Genomic DNA, 13,068 nt, shown 5'->3' on the forward strand with positions numbered 1-13,068 from the left:
TACATATTCTTTGCCTTCCCAATGGATGGAGGAGAGGTGGAGAGAATGAGAGAATTCAAAATATTTTTAAAATATTAAAATAAAAAAATTATAAGGTTATGAAGAAGAAATAAAAAAGAAAAATCCACTCATCATTTTTAGCAGGTGGGGGGACCCTTAGGGAGGAAGTACTTCATACAACTGGGAACTGATATTGGTCCAAGACATTTACGCAGTTAAAACAAATCAGCTGTAGAAAACTAGAAGATGTTTTGAGTATTCTCTATGGATAAGGTATCACTAATACCAGTTCAACTTAATTTATGCACTGAACATATATTGAGAAGGTAAAGATTTGGCTTTTGCTGCCTATAAGATTGGCAGGGCGGGGCAGGGGGGAGCGGTAAGGAGGAAGGGATAGGAAGATTAGAGACTTTAATGAAAGAGAATGTCATTGAATCAGTTGCACTTTATCAATGACTACAATAGCTGTGCCAGGACTAGAGTCTAGTACCAAGAAGAAACCTTTTGGAGAATGATTCTTATTTTTTATAAATTTGATTGAATTCTCTATATATTTGAAATCTATATATCTGAAGGACTTATGTGTCCTAGAAAAATACCAAAATAAATAATATATAAGAAATATCTATCTCTTTTAATAAATATATGTATTTCATACATATGATATACATGTATTTATATTTTTCAGCAAAGTTCTCTGATAAAAATCTTATTTATATGTATTTGAGAAATAAGACCATCCACCTTCTAGTCTCACAGGTTCATAATTTAAGTATTATCTTGAATTCCTCACTCCCTCTGACCCCACACATCTAATCATTTGCCAAATTTCACCTTTTCTAGAGCCACAACATGTATTGTATTCCACCCCTTTTCTCTACTCACATAGCTACCATCTTATTCAGACCTTCATGAGCTCTTACATAGACTATTGTAATGCCTTAGTAAGTGGTATCTCTGCCTCGGTTCTGTTTTCTCCTTCCTTCAATCCTTCTTCCAGCTGCCAAGGTGATTTTCCTTGCATGCAAATCGGACCATGTCACTGCCCTATTCAATAAACCCCAATGGCTCCCTATTACCTCTAAGATAAACTGCTCTTTGACTTTTTGGCCCTAACCTATATTTTCAGACCAATGACACATTACTCCTTTTCCAGGACTCTATGGTCTAGTCAAATTAGGTTTCTCACTCTTCTTCACACATGGTATTCCATCTCTAGCCTTGGTGCCTTTGCCCTGGTTACCCCCTCCCCCTTACCTGGAGTGTATTTGTTCCTTTCTTCTGCCACAAAGAATCTATTTCTTCCTTCAAGATGCAACCAAAGCACCATGTTTTGCAAAATGATTTTTCTATTCTACTCAACGTTCCAGTGCTTTTATTCTCTAAATATTTCATTTAATATATCACTACTTTATATTTACTTCATTGTGGATAACTTCATTCCCTCTATCTTGATAATTAGAGGATAGATAGATTTCTTCCATGAAAGAATCCAATATAGTTATATGCACCTTTTTCTTTGTATCTCCCAAATCTGGCATAGTGCCTGGCATACAATAGTCACTTGTTGATTGTTTGATATATAGAATATACAAAATAAAGACATGGGCAATGGGCATTGAGGAGAAGATCAAGTTTGCTCTGGGGCTGAAATGAGTATGTATGTGTGTATATCTATATCTATATATGTTTTATGAATCTGTGGAACTACTTAAGCACATATAAATTTAAGGTATTTTTATATCTATAATAATGTTATCTTCCACCCAGATATGAACATCATTGTTAGACTAGCTTATTACTACAATTTATTCAGCCTCTACATTAAAAATCTTTTGCTGTCAATTATTTCTTCATATGTGTGGTTTGGTACAGGAGTGGGTTTTGAATATTAAATTATCTCATGAAAGATAGCAAAAAATATTTTAAGATCTTCTTTTGAGGGTAGATTAGGGATATGAACTAAATTCAAAAATTTCACACATTAAAATGTAAGAAAAACTTTTGCTATTGACTATGCTCTCCAAAGCATTAGCTTAAAGGATAAACATGATTTTCCATATGTGATTTCATTTTTTAAAAAAATGAAAGAAATGAACCTATGGGTTCTTTCCTACAAAGGAAGCTGTTTGTACTCAGAAGATGTCACTTTGATGGTGTCCTTGGTAAAAGAAATACAATGGAAATATTAGCACTAGGAATCTGTGCATTAAACATAAATAATAGACATAAAATTAGTGACATTCGGATGACCTTATTTGAATAGGCAACAACTCAGTATAAGGAAATGTTTTTTTTCAAAGTCTAGGATATTATTAGATGAATTATTGATAAAGTGTAGATTTCTAAGTAGGTTTCATGTTGCTAGTTAGTATACAGAAAATGTAAGGCAAGCTCAGGGGAATTCAGAATGATCTTATCCATGATTATAATCACTCTATCATCCATACAGGAAGAAAGGAAACAATATGCGATAAAACTTTTGAGGAGGCTACTTGAATTTTGGGGTGAACTTCAAGAATTTGTGAAGAATATATTGTAAAAAGCAGTGACCAGCATATCTGTAAGTGAAGAGATAATGCTGTAGAAAACTTTTACATGGCGGAATGTGGATTTTTATAAACTTTCAGCCTGATCCAAATTGAATTTACAAATTTCTTATAATGACAATGCCTCCAAGGTCTCCAAAGCACTCACTAGATTATTAAGTGTCTGCTATGTGCCTAGAACTGTGACCAAGTTTTATTTGTTTTAGGAAATGTAACCTGTAGGCAACAATCAGGGGACAGGTATTGAAGAGATTTTATCTATTTTAGCAATTTATCAATATATTAATCAGTCAATAATCATTTATGAAGTGTTTTTTATGTGCCAGACCCTGTATGGGGCATTAGGGAAACAGAGTTAAAAATGAAATATTCCCTGATTCAATATAGTATTTGCATATTGGGATACCCCATTTACTGGCCAATATTCTTCAATAATTTAAATTGGCAGAATAATTTCCTCAGGATGACAATTATCAAATTATAATTCTTTGTCACCTTGTCTTTACCACATCCTTTCATGAGTATTTCATCTGATCTTCACAACTTATGTGATTTAAGCATAGGATACATTTCATTTCTCTTCTCCAAGAAACTCTTCAAACACTTAAAAACTGATATTATGGCCCCTTGAAGTCTATTTTTTTTTGGCCAGGCTATGTATCCCTCATTTCTTCAACTGATACTCATGTGGCATGGATTCCAAGCTCTCTGCATCCTGTTCTGTACATTTTCCAGTTTATAAGTATTAATAAACTTTCTAAAATATAGAACAAAGAACCAAGGACAATGTTCCCAATACAGTCTGATTAGAGCAAAGTATGAGAGGCCTCTCATCTCTTTTACCCTCTCATTCTAGACTCTCTCTCTCTCTCTCTCTCTCTCTCTCTCTCTCTCTCTCTCTCTCTCTCTCCCTCTCTCTCTCTCTCTCTCTCTCTCTCTCTCTCTCTCTCTCTCTCTCTCTCTCTTTCTATCCTTTCTCTCTCTCCTTGTAGTCTAATTTAATTTTCTTGACTGTCATGTGATGTGCCTTATATTGGCTTTCATTTAATTTGCTGAGAATAAACCCTTGTTCTCTAGGAATGCCTCTAACATACTTATTTTAGGTTTTATACAGTGAAATGTATTATTCCCATTATTCTATTCTGTCAATATATAGATATTGCTACAGAGACAGAATTTTTACTTAGGATTTGTCATTCAACATGTGAGCTCTCTCTTAGAGCATCACGTCATCAGAAACTTACAAGTAGGCCTTCTGTGCCTTCATCCAAGTCACTGAAAAAAAGGATTGAACAGCAATCATGTTATACAAAGACCACTAGAATGCCCCACTAAAAAACTCCTCTCCATGTTGACATAAATTCATTAAGTGCAACTATTTGTGTCCAGTTTATCCAATTAGTTCTGAATTCATTTAATGGTAGCTAAATGTAGCTCACATTTCTACTTCATAACCAGCCAAGTCAGTCAACAAACATTTATTGAGCACCTTGACCTTACCCAACCCCACTACCTAGTGACTTCATGCCAGACTTCACCAACGCTCATAAGCCTGCATACAGAAGTCCTGAATCACCATGAAGCTTGAGTCAGAGTCTGGAATCATGGAAATATCTTCAGCTTTCCTTGAAGAGATAATCCAACTCTTCTTCAAGTGCCCAAGGTGGACACTTAATAAATAATTGTGGCCTGAACAATTTTGGAAGTCCTTTTACAACTTTACTCTTTTCAAATTTGTCTTGGAAACAAAAGCAAGGAGGAGTAAAATATGTTTGATCACTACATTGAATTTGGAATAACAGAAAATATTCCTCTCTTATACTTGGTTTGTCAGTACTTCAGAACATTCAGTCTCCCTTTTAATGAAATTTCCTCATGTAAAATTAGGACAAAATAGAATTTTAATGCACATAGGCTCAAATCTAAACTGCAAATAAGGGCTACTACAAATCTTGACTCCCATAGGCCAGGGGAATGGAGGAAGAGGTCTGGAATTTATGGCAAGTACTAAGGTAAAAATCAGAATTTATTAAGTGTTGATCGAAATAAATTGTAGTAAACATTACAATATTTACTGAAATGCAATTGACAAATTGGCTGACAATTTTCTTACACTTCAGTCTTAAGTGGCTAAAAAGTATACAAGGAAAGACTACAAAAATATAATCTATCAACCAATGTTTAAAACAAAAATCCATCAAAGCCATTAAACTTCAAATCTGACATTACTAAATTGCTTTAATGCCTTAAATAGCAAGCAGTTAAGATCATAATTAGGTATTTGGAGAATGTTTCTTACTTTTCTCCATAAATTATTTGTTTTATTTGATTTTTTTAATATAGCTGATAATAGGAGACACATTATATGTGGTAAGAAAGTTATTATATGACATGGGGCAGAAGTACCTGAACATGAACTTGAGTCAATGGATTTAATCTGGGTGGATTTCATCAGAGTTTTACCAACATGTTATATGACATAGTTAGTGGGCAGCAAATTCATGTAGCCTCATTAAATTAAGCCCTGGCACAAAGATGAAAATGGCTACTGAATAACTGATTAAATAATGTATCACCTGGTGCTTCTTTGCCACTGCTGTATCAGGCATCTGGGGAAATGAAGTGGGTTACTTGTGTCAATCAGGCAAATCAGAAATAAAAAGAAATGTTCAATTAATCATGGTATTTTGCAATAAGTCCTTTGAAACAGAAAGGGAAAAACCCTATTAATAAGAAATTATGCCTTCGGTTTCAGTTGACAAACAATGGTAAGCTTCCCAGGGGAGGCTATGTATGAAAGATTAATAATGAAGTTTCCCTTGTAAATTTCTCTAAAATCATGACTACTGTAACATTTTAGTGGTTTTGAGAACTGAGACCCTAAGGGCTTCTTCCAAAGAGGTTTTCTTCTTGGCATTTGCTGAGTGGGCCAAAGTTAACAGCATGTGCTCTCTCTAGTTTGCTGCCAGCTGCCACCATAGCTAAAAAGCTTGAAGCATGTACCACATACTGGTAAATTCCCCATATCAGAAGGCTTTCCAGGGAGCCACCACTGGTTTTCATGAGCACAGTTTCCCCTCCTCTTTCTCAGCTCCCCCTCCCATTCCCCAACAGACATGCAGTTCTGACAAGTTTCTATTGATCTCACATGCTCCTGATACTTGCAACTTCTTAGTCACTATGGCAGGTTCTCCAGGAGACTGTGTTGAATAGCAGGAGATTGGGAGTAAGCTTGCTGGCCTCACAGCACTGTAAAACTATTCAAGAAGAATGCAAATGAAGTAAGTTTTTAGGGTTTTGCTACTTGGATGTTATCTGCAGAAAACCTATCATTGCATTTATTTTTAGAAGAGCAACCTTGCCAGGTAACCATATCATTTGACTACTGTAATCTAGGTCATATCTAGGCATGCTCAGTCTGCCAATCCATGAGAGGCCTTTGGAGCAGGTCCAGGTTACCTAACATGGAGGCCTCTGCATCTCCTATCACACGGGTGGGGGCAGCTGATTATTTCAGGGGCACTTCTTTTCAGCCACTCTCTGCAGAAGGTGAACATCAGAGTTTACTCACAGAACGAGCATAATGAATTGAATGAATGAGAGGAAAAGGACTTTTCTTGCCCTGCTCCCTCTTTTATCTTGGCTCTGAAAACTGAGTCTGGAGGTGGTTGCTTTTGTTCTGTGTTGTTTATCCTCCTCAGTTTCAGGTGCTGCAGGTGATTTGCACAGAACCTAAGAGTTCGAGCCACTTTGACCTTGGAGCCAGGATTGTGGGCACATGTAGCAAGCCAAAGCAACTTGGAAATCCTGACAAGCCTGAGGGTCTGGGACTTGAAACCCACTGGGTGTTTGGAACTCAGAACTGGGACTATGCTTGAGAGAAACTGAGCTAAACTATGAACCTAAATCCTCTTCCCTTCCCCAGAGACTAAGGTAGTGCAAGGGGGAGAGGGATTATACCTTCCACAAGTTGGTGGACTACGTTTGCATATTTGTGATTATACCTTTTGAACTAAATATTCCTTATAAAAGGTAACCTGAGTGTTAGTGGCTGATGGACCTGGGATACCAGGAACCGTACCCATGCAACTGAAGGAACAACATAGGTGGAGATAGAGCCAATGGCACAGAGCCTAGCCAAACACTGATGGTGGGGGTGAAATTGAACCTACCTGGCCATGTGGGAAATGAGACCTAGCATAGTCTGTGCTATACTATGCATACTATGTATTAGGTTTTTATTTTCATCTCCTGGGTGGGTGGGGAAGCAAATACTCTATTCTTAGGTGCTTTGGTCCTAAAAGTTGAACGTGTGAAGACTTTAAAGATGCTAAACACTGAAGTAGCTGTTATAGGATCAGAAGGGGAGAGAAGAGAAACTTTTCCTACTGACCCCATGATTTTGTACATTCTGTGGATGTGCTTAGTTCCATTTGACCATAGGCATATACAAAGAACTGAACATAATCTTATTATCCTGTTTTCTCTCTTGCTTTATGTAATAATGTTTTATATAGCTATCATTCTGGAATATCTTTGAAGAATGATGTAACCAAGAGCCTTCTAAAATTTCTATCCAGTCTACAAATGAGACCTAACTAAGGATGCTGAGTTTCTGGTTTTATATAGTTAATACCACATATTTAAAGGGAACATTATCTAATATGCTACTTATCTATATAAACATTGTATAGCATTTGCATAGCCAACAATATTTCATACAGTTGTCAATAAATATTTCTGGGAGGAAGGGAAGGGAAGAGAAAAGAGAAGATGAAGAGAGGAATCATTTGCAAATTACCATGCTTATAGTAATTTTTTAATTCAATAACAATCTTTTTAAAATCTGGTACATTTAATGTTTCAGTTTTTTAGGACTGATTTTTAAAACTTCTTGAAACAGAAAAATACATATTTTTCAAAATTTAATCATTTATCAAGATAGCTGAACAAAAATACTGTTGTGAAAAAAAAGCAATATATTATTGATGAAAGTGGGCTCCTCAACATACATATACAATGTGCATAGCATATTTTATAAACATAGGGGCTATAGTTAATATTTTATTGTCTTAGAAAGAATGTGTTATTACAAAAATAAAATATAAGGACTCTGTACATTAAGAATATATATTTTTTACCACCATAAGGTTGTGACCTTTGAAACTCATTCAAAGCTTCCTCCTTCTAAGTTATAAGACAGTAATCTTAGAGTAGTAAGCCAGACTATGCACAATGCTGACTATTATTTCTTTTTATCTCTCTATCATTCTACCTATCTCCCGGCCCATTGAAAGCAATTGTGGGTTTAGAATGAGGTATAAAGATCATCTGATTCATTATGAATAGAACTCTTTTGTATAAAATAGCTTTTAAAGGTACCAAGGACAGGATACAATTGGGAGCTAAATATAGGGACAAGATTAAATGAGAATCTTGACCAAATTACACTTTTCTTACAGAGTAAATCAGCAGTAATGTTTATAAGTCTATCAACTGTGATTTTCAGTTGTCAGCGCATAAGGACATACATAGTAATAGCATTATTCCTGGTTCTTTGTTAAGTATAATTGTTTTCTCTTAAAGAATTGTATCTTTAAAGAAAATAGGTCCCCAGAGGGAAAATGAAAAAGAAATTTTGGATGTAGAATTTGGATGTAGAATTCAGATAGAAGAATAAACTAATTTAGTCATGGAAAATAAACAAACAAATAGGCCAACAGAGATACTATAAGTTATACTATCAATGAATTATATGTCATTTACAATTATCATAAAATTAAATTCATGGGTTTTACTTCAATTTTCTCTTGGAAACAAAGGTCCATCTTTTTGTTGTGTGGTTGTAAGACATACAACACTATAATCTCAAGATTCTGAGATCTGAAAATGAATATCACTACGGAGGGCAATGACGAGGCACAGGTGAACAACCTGAAGCATATAACTGATAATGAATTTTGAAGAAAAGGTATGACTGATCTCATCAAGCAAAAGTATTATGGGATGAAATGATGGACTGGTGACAAGGAAAGTGTGAGGATGATAGTTGGATAGACAAAATAATTCACTGGCATCCTAGTGTCAGGAGAAAGCAAGGCAGGCATCCCATAGGTGAGGCGGATCCCCCATGGCAAAAGGATGGCAGAACATATATGAGGGTAATACAGGGCAAGCTGGCATGGAAAGTCTGCGATCAGCATCTTCAGAGGAAACACCCAAATCAATGAGATCATAGACATACTTGAAAACTTGAGTAACTCAACTTTCCATTGAATTATACTTAGTAAGTTCCAACAGCCATGAAGGTGGCTGAAGCAGACCCTGCGGAGCACTTAGAGCTTGGTTAGACATCAAAGACACCAAGATGATCCACTGTATTACGAGCCATCACCAGTTGTCTTAACTTTGTCTTGCCACTGGACTTTGATAACTGAAAGAGTAAGTGAGGTTGATGACTTCACACAGCTCTGCCTCCCTTAAATTCAATTTACACACAAATTAAAAGACATCACCCATATCTTTTTACTATTTTATCTATCCCAAAGATTGCACAGGCAACCCAGGCCATAGGATCATCTTCTCATTGGAAGCAGCAGTGGGATTCAGCAGCCCCCTAGGTGTCTGAGCACCTTTTTAAAGAACTGTAATGATCACTTCCTGGTATGAGGAAGGGGCTAGAAAAAGTGCCCTAAAATTGTCTACTTCATCCAACCCTGGCCTGCTTACTGCAGTAGGTGGGGATCCCACCATGTGTTCAAAACACAAAATTATGTAAAAAAATTGCTAAGATGATGCCACTCACCACCCATACAAGGAATGTGCACATGTTTTTGTACAATGAAATACAGTAGACTTGAAAGATGAACAGCTCATGTTGAGAAAGAACTCAGCAAGTATCACATCTAAATGGCAGCCCTGAGTGAAACAAGGCTGACAACTGAAGGCCAGCTTACTAAAGTCAGAGCTGGATACATGTTTTTCTGGAATAGCTTCACTGAAGGGGAATACCATGAAGTTGGCATAGGTGTTGTAATCAAAACTAATTTAGTCAACAACCTTGTATGTCTACCAAAAAAAGGGAATGACAGACTCATGACAATATGATTGCCACTTGCAAGAAAACATCACACTACTATCATCAGTGCATATGCTCCCACCATGATGAACTCTGATGAGGTCAAAAAAATTTTATGAAGACCTGGAAACCCTCATCATAAATGTGTCAAATGAGAACACATTTATAATTCTGGGGGACTTTAATGCAAGGATAAGGACAGACTACCAGACATGGCAGGGAGTCCTTGAGAGGAGGGGAATTGGAAACAGCAACAGCAACTGTCATTTACAGCTGAAGATGTGCATCTCATGCCCTTCTCATCACCAACACCGTTTTCCATTTACCTAAACATAATGAAACTTCATAGGTATACCCTCACAGCAAACACTGGGGTTTAGTAGATTCTGCCATTATAAGGAGAAGAGACAGAGTATGTGATAGCGATGAAGGTGCCATGTGGTACAGAGTGCTGGACTGATCATAGAATTATCCTTTTCAAGCTAAATATTAGCATTCAACAAAATCAGTGGCACCAAGGCAAGATGACAACCATGTCAACAGATTAGAGCACTTCCCCCAGTGGGAACAGTTCCTTGCTAACGTGGAGAGAAAGCGGCAGAATTCACAGTTGGCAACAGTAGAGCAGAAAAAGAGTAGGCAGCTTTCAGATAGTTACTGTACAGCACCGCATTTACTCATCTGGGCCAGAACACTCACAAGAATCAAGACTGGTTTGATGAAAATAATGGAGAAATTCAGAAGCTGCTAAATGAAAACAAGAACTCCATATGGTTTACCAGCAGGATGGTTCATCCATCTCTAAGAAGGCAGTACTTAATTACATCAAAAGTAAAGTACAAGCAAAACTTAGAGTGATGCAGAATTCTTGGCTCAGTAAGAAAGCAGATGAATTCATTTTTATACTGATATTAATAATCCAAAGTGCTTATATGATTCTCTAAAGGCTATTTATTGGACAAAGATCTATCATGCATATCAGCGTCTTGGTGATGATGGAGACACATTGATTAGTGATAAAGGTATAATCCTGTAAAGATAAGATGAACTCCTCAACATTCAGTGTCCTCAACATTCTACCAACAATCAATGCTGAAGCCATTGACCATACACTTAAGGTTGAAGTCATTCTCTAGACAAATTTTCAACTGAAAAACAGGTTTTGGATACCAGTAAGTTCCTCTCCTGTGCCAAAGCACTTGGTACTGTGTCCATTACAGCTGAGATTTAGAAGGCAAGGGGTCCACTATCATACAAAAGTGGACTGGATATTTTCCAGATTATATGGCAAGAGAATGGTATCCCCCAGGAGTTGAAGGATGCCACCACTGTCCATTTCTATAAAGGTAAAGTAACTAAATTGTCCTGTAACAATCATGGGGGAGGTGTGACTCACTCTTAGTCATTGCTGGCAAGATTCTTGCCAGAATTGTCCTCAATAGGCTGATCTTTCACATGGAAGATGGTCATCTACCTGAGCTATTGTGGCATCAGAAAGGGCCAAGCAATGGTTAATATGGTGATTGCTGCCCAACAACTCCAGGAGAAATTCCAGGAGCAGAACAGAGGTCTGTATTCCATATTCTTCAATCTGAGCAAGGTCTTTGATACCATCAATCATGAGGGCTTGTGGAAATTATGTCAAAATTTGCTTGTTCAGACAACTTTATCAGTACTGTACATTAACTTCATGATAGCATGCTTGTCCAGATTCTGGATATGGATGATACTCTCACACTTTCCCAGTCACCAATGAATTGAAGCAAGACTGTATGTTTTTTTCCATGTTTTTTAGCATAATGTTGTCAGCAATGCCCTCAGATGCCTTAAATGAGGGTGAAAATGGCATGAAGGTTGGGGGCAGGGTGGAGCCAAGATGGCAGCTGGAAAGCAGGGACTTGCTTAAGCTCTCCCCCAAGTCCCTCCAAACACCTATAAAAATGGCTCTGAATAAATTCTAGAGCTGCAGAACCCACAAAATAGCAAAGGGAAGCAGGGCTCCAGCCCAGGACAGCCTGGATGGTCACTGGGAAGGGTCTATTGCACTGTGCTGGGAGCAGAGCAAGGAGCATGGGCCCCACCAGGACCAAGCAGACCAGGAGCCAGGCTGAACAGGCATAGTGCTCTGAATCAGTGAGCTGTGGCAGCTACCAGACTTCTCAACACACGAACGCCAAAGACAACAGAGAAGATTAGTGGAAAAAGCTGCTGGGACACAGTGAAAGGAATTTGCAGTCAGCCATCACCCCAGGGGCAGCTGAGGTGGTGCAGCTCAGAGGCTGCTTCCAGAGCTATAGCTTCAGTTGCTCCTGGGCCCAGGTCCACCTGGTGGGAGGAATTAAGTGGCAGATTAGAACAGGAGTGCAAAGTCTGCTTTTGCCCTGCCTGTATCTGGGACACAATCCTGGTTGGTGGTTCTTGGGGAAGAAGGAAAGCTGGTGTAGCAGAGTTTGCTGTGCAGAAGTAGCTCTGAAAACAGCAGTGCAGCCCCTCAAGCTTGGGACAAGGTACTCTCTACTCTACAAGCAGTCCTACGCCAACAAAAAGCTCAAGGGTCAAGTACTTGGGTGGGAACATGAACAGACAGTGAAAGTGGTCTCAGATTCAGACTCAGACTTTGGAATCTTTTTTTGGTGACAAAAAAGACCAAAACATACAGACATAAGAAGTCAACAAAGTCAAAGAGCCTACATCAAAAGCCTCCAAGAAAAATATTAATTGGTCTCAGGCCATGGAAGAGCTCAAAAAGGATTTGGAAAAGCAAGTAAGAGAAGTAGAGGAACAATTTGGGAAGAGAAATGAGAGTGATGTGAGAAAATCATGAAAAACAAGTCAATGACTTGCCAAAAGAGACCCCAAAAAATATCAAAGAAAATAACACCTTAAAAATAGACTCACTCAAATGGCAAAAGAGCTCCAAAAAGTCAATGAGGAGAAGAATGCCTTGAAAGGCAGAATTAGCCAAATGGAAAAGGAGGTCCAAAAGACCACTGAAGAAAATACTACCTTAAAAATTAGATTGGAGCAAGTGGAAGCTAGTCACTTTATACGAAATCAAGATATTATAAAACAGAACCAAACGAATGAAAAAATGGAAGACAATGTGAAATATCCCATTGGAAAAACCACTGACCTGGAGAATAGATCCAGGAGAGAGAATTTAAAACTTATCAGACTACCTGAAAGCCATGATCAAAAAAAGAGCCTAGACATCATCTTTCAAGAAATAATCAAGGAGAACTGCCCTGATATTCTAGAACCAGAGGGTAAAATAGAAATTGAAAGAATCCAACAATCACCTCCTGAAAAAGATCCCAAAAAGAAAACTCCTAGGAATATTGTCACCAAATTCCAGAGCTCCCAGATCAAGGAGAAAATACTGCAAGCAGCCAGAAAGAAGCAATTTGAGTATTTGAGTATTGTGGAAACACAATTAGG

Source organism: Trichosurus vulpecula, chromosome 1 (genome assembly GCF_011100635.1).
Source record: "Trichosurus vulpecula isolate mTriVul1 chromosome 1, mTriVul1.pri, whole genome shotgun sequence".
NCBI lineage: Eukaryota > Metazoa > Chordata > Mammalia > Diprotodontia > Phalangeridae > Trichosurus > Trichosurus vulpecula.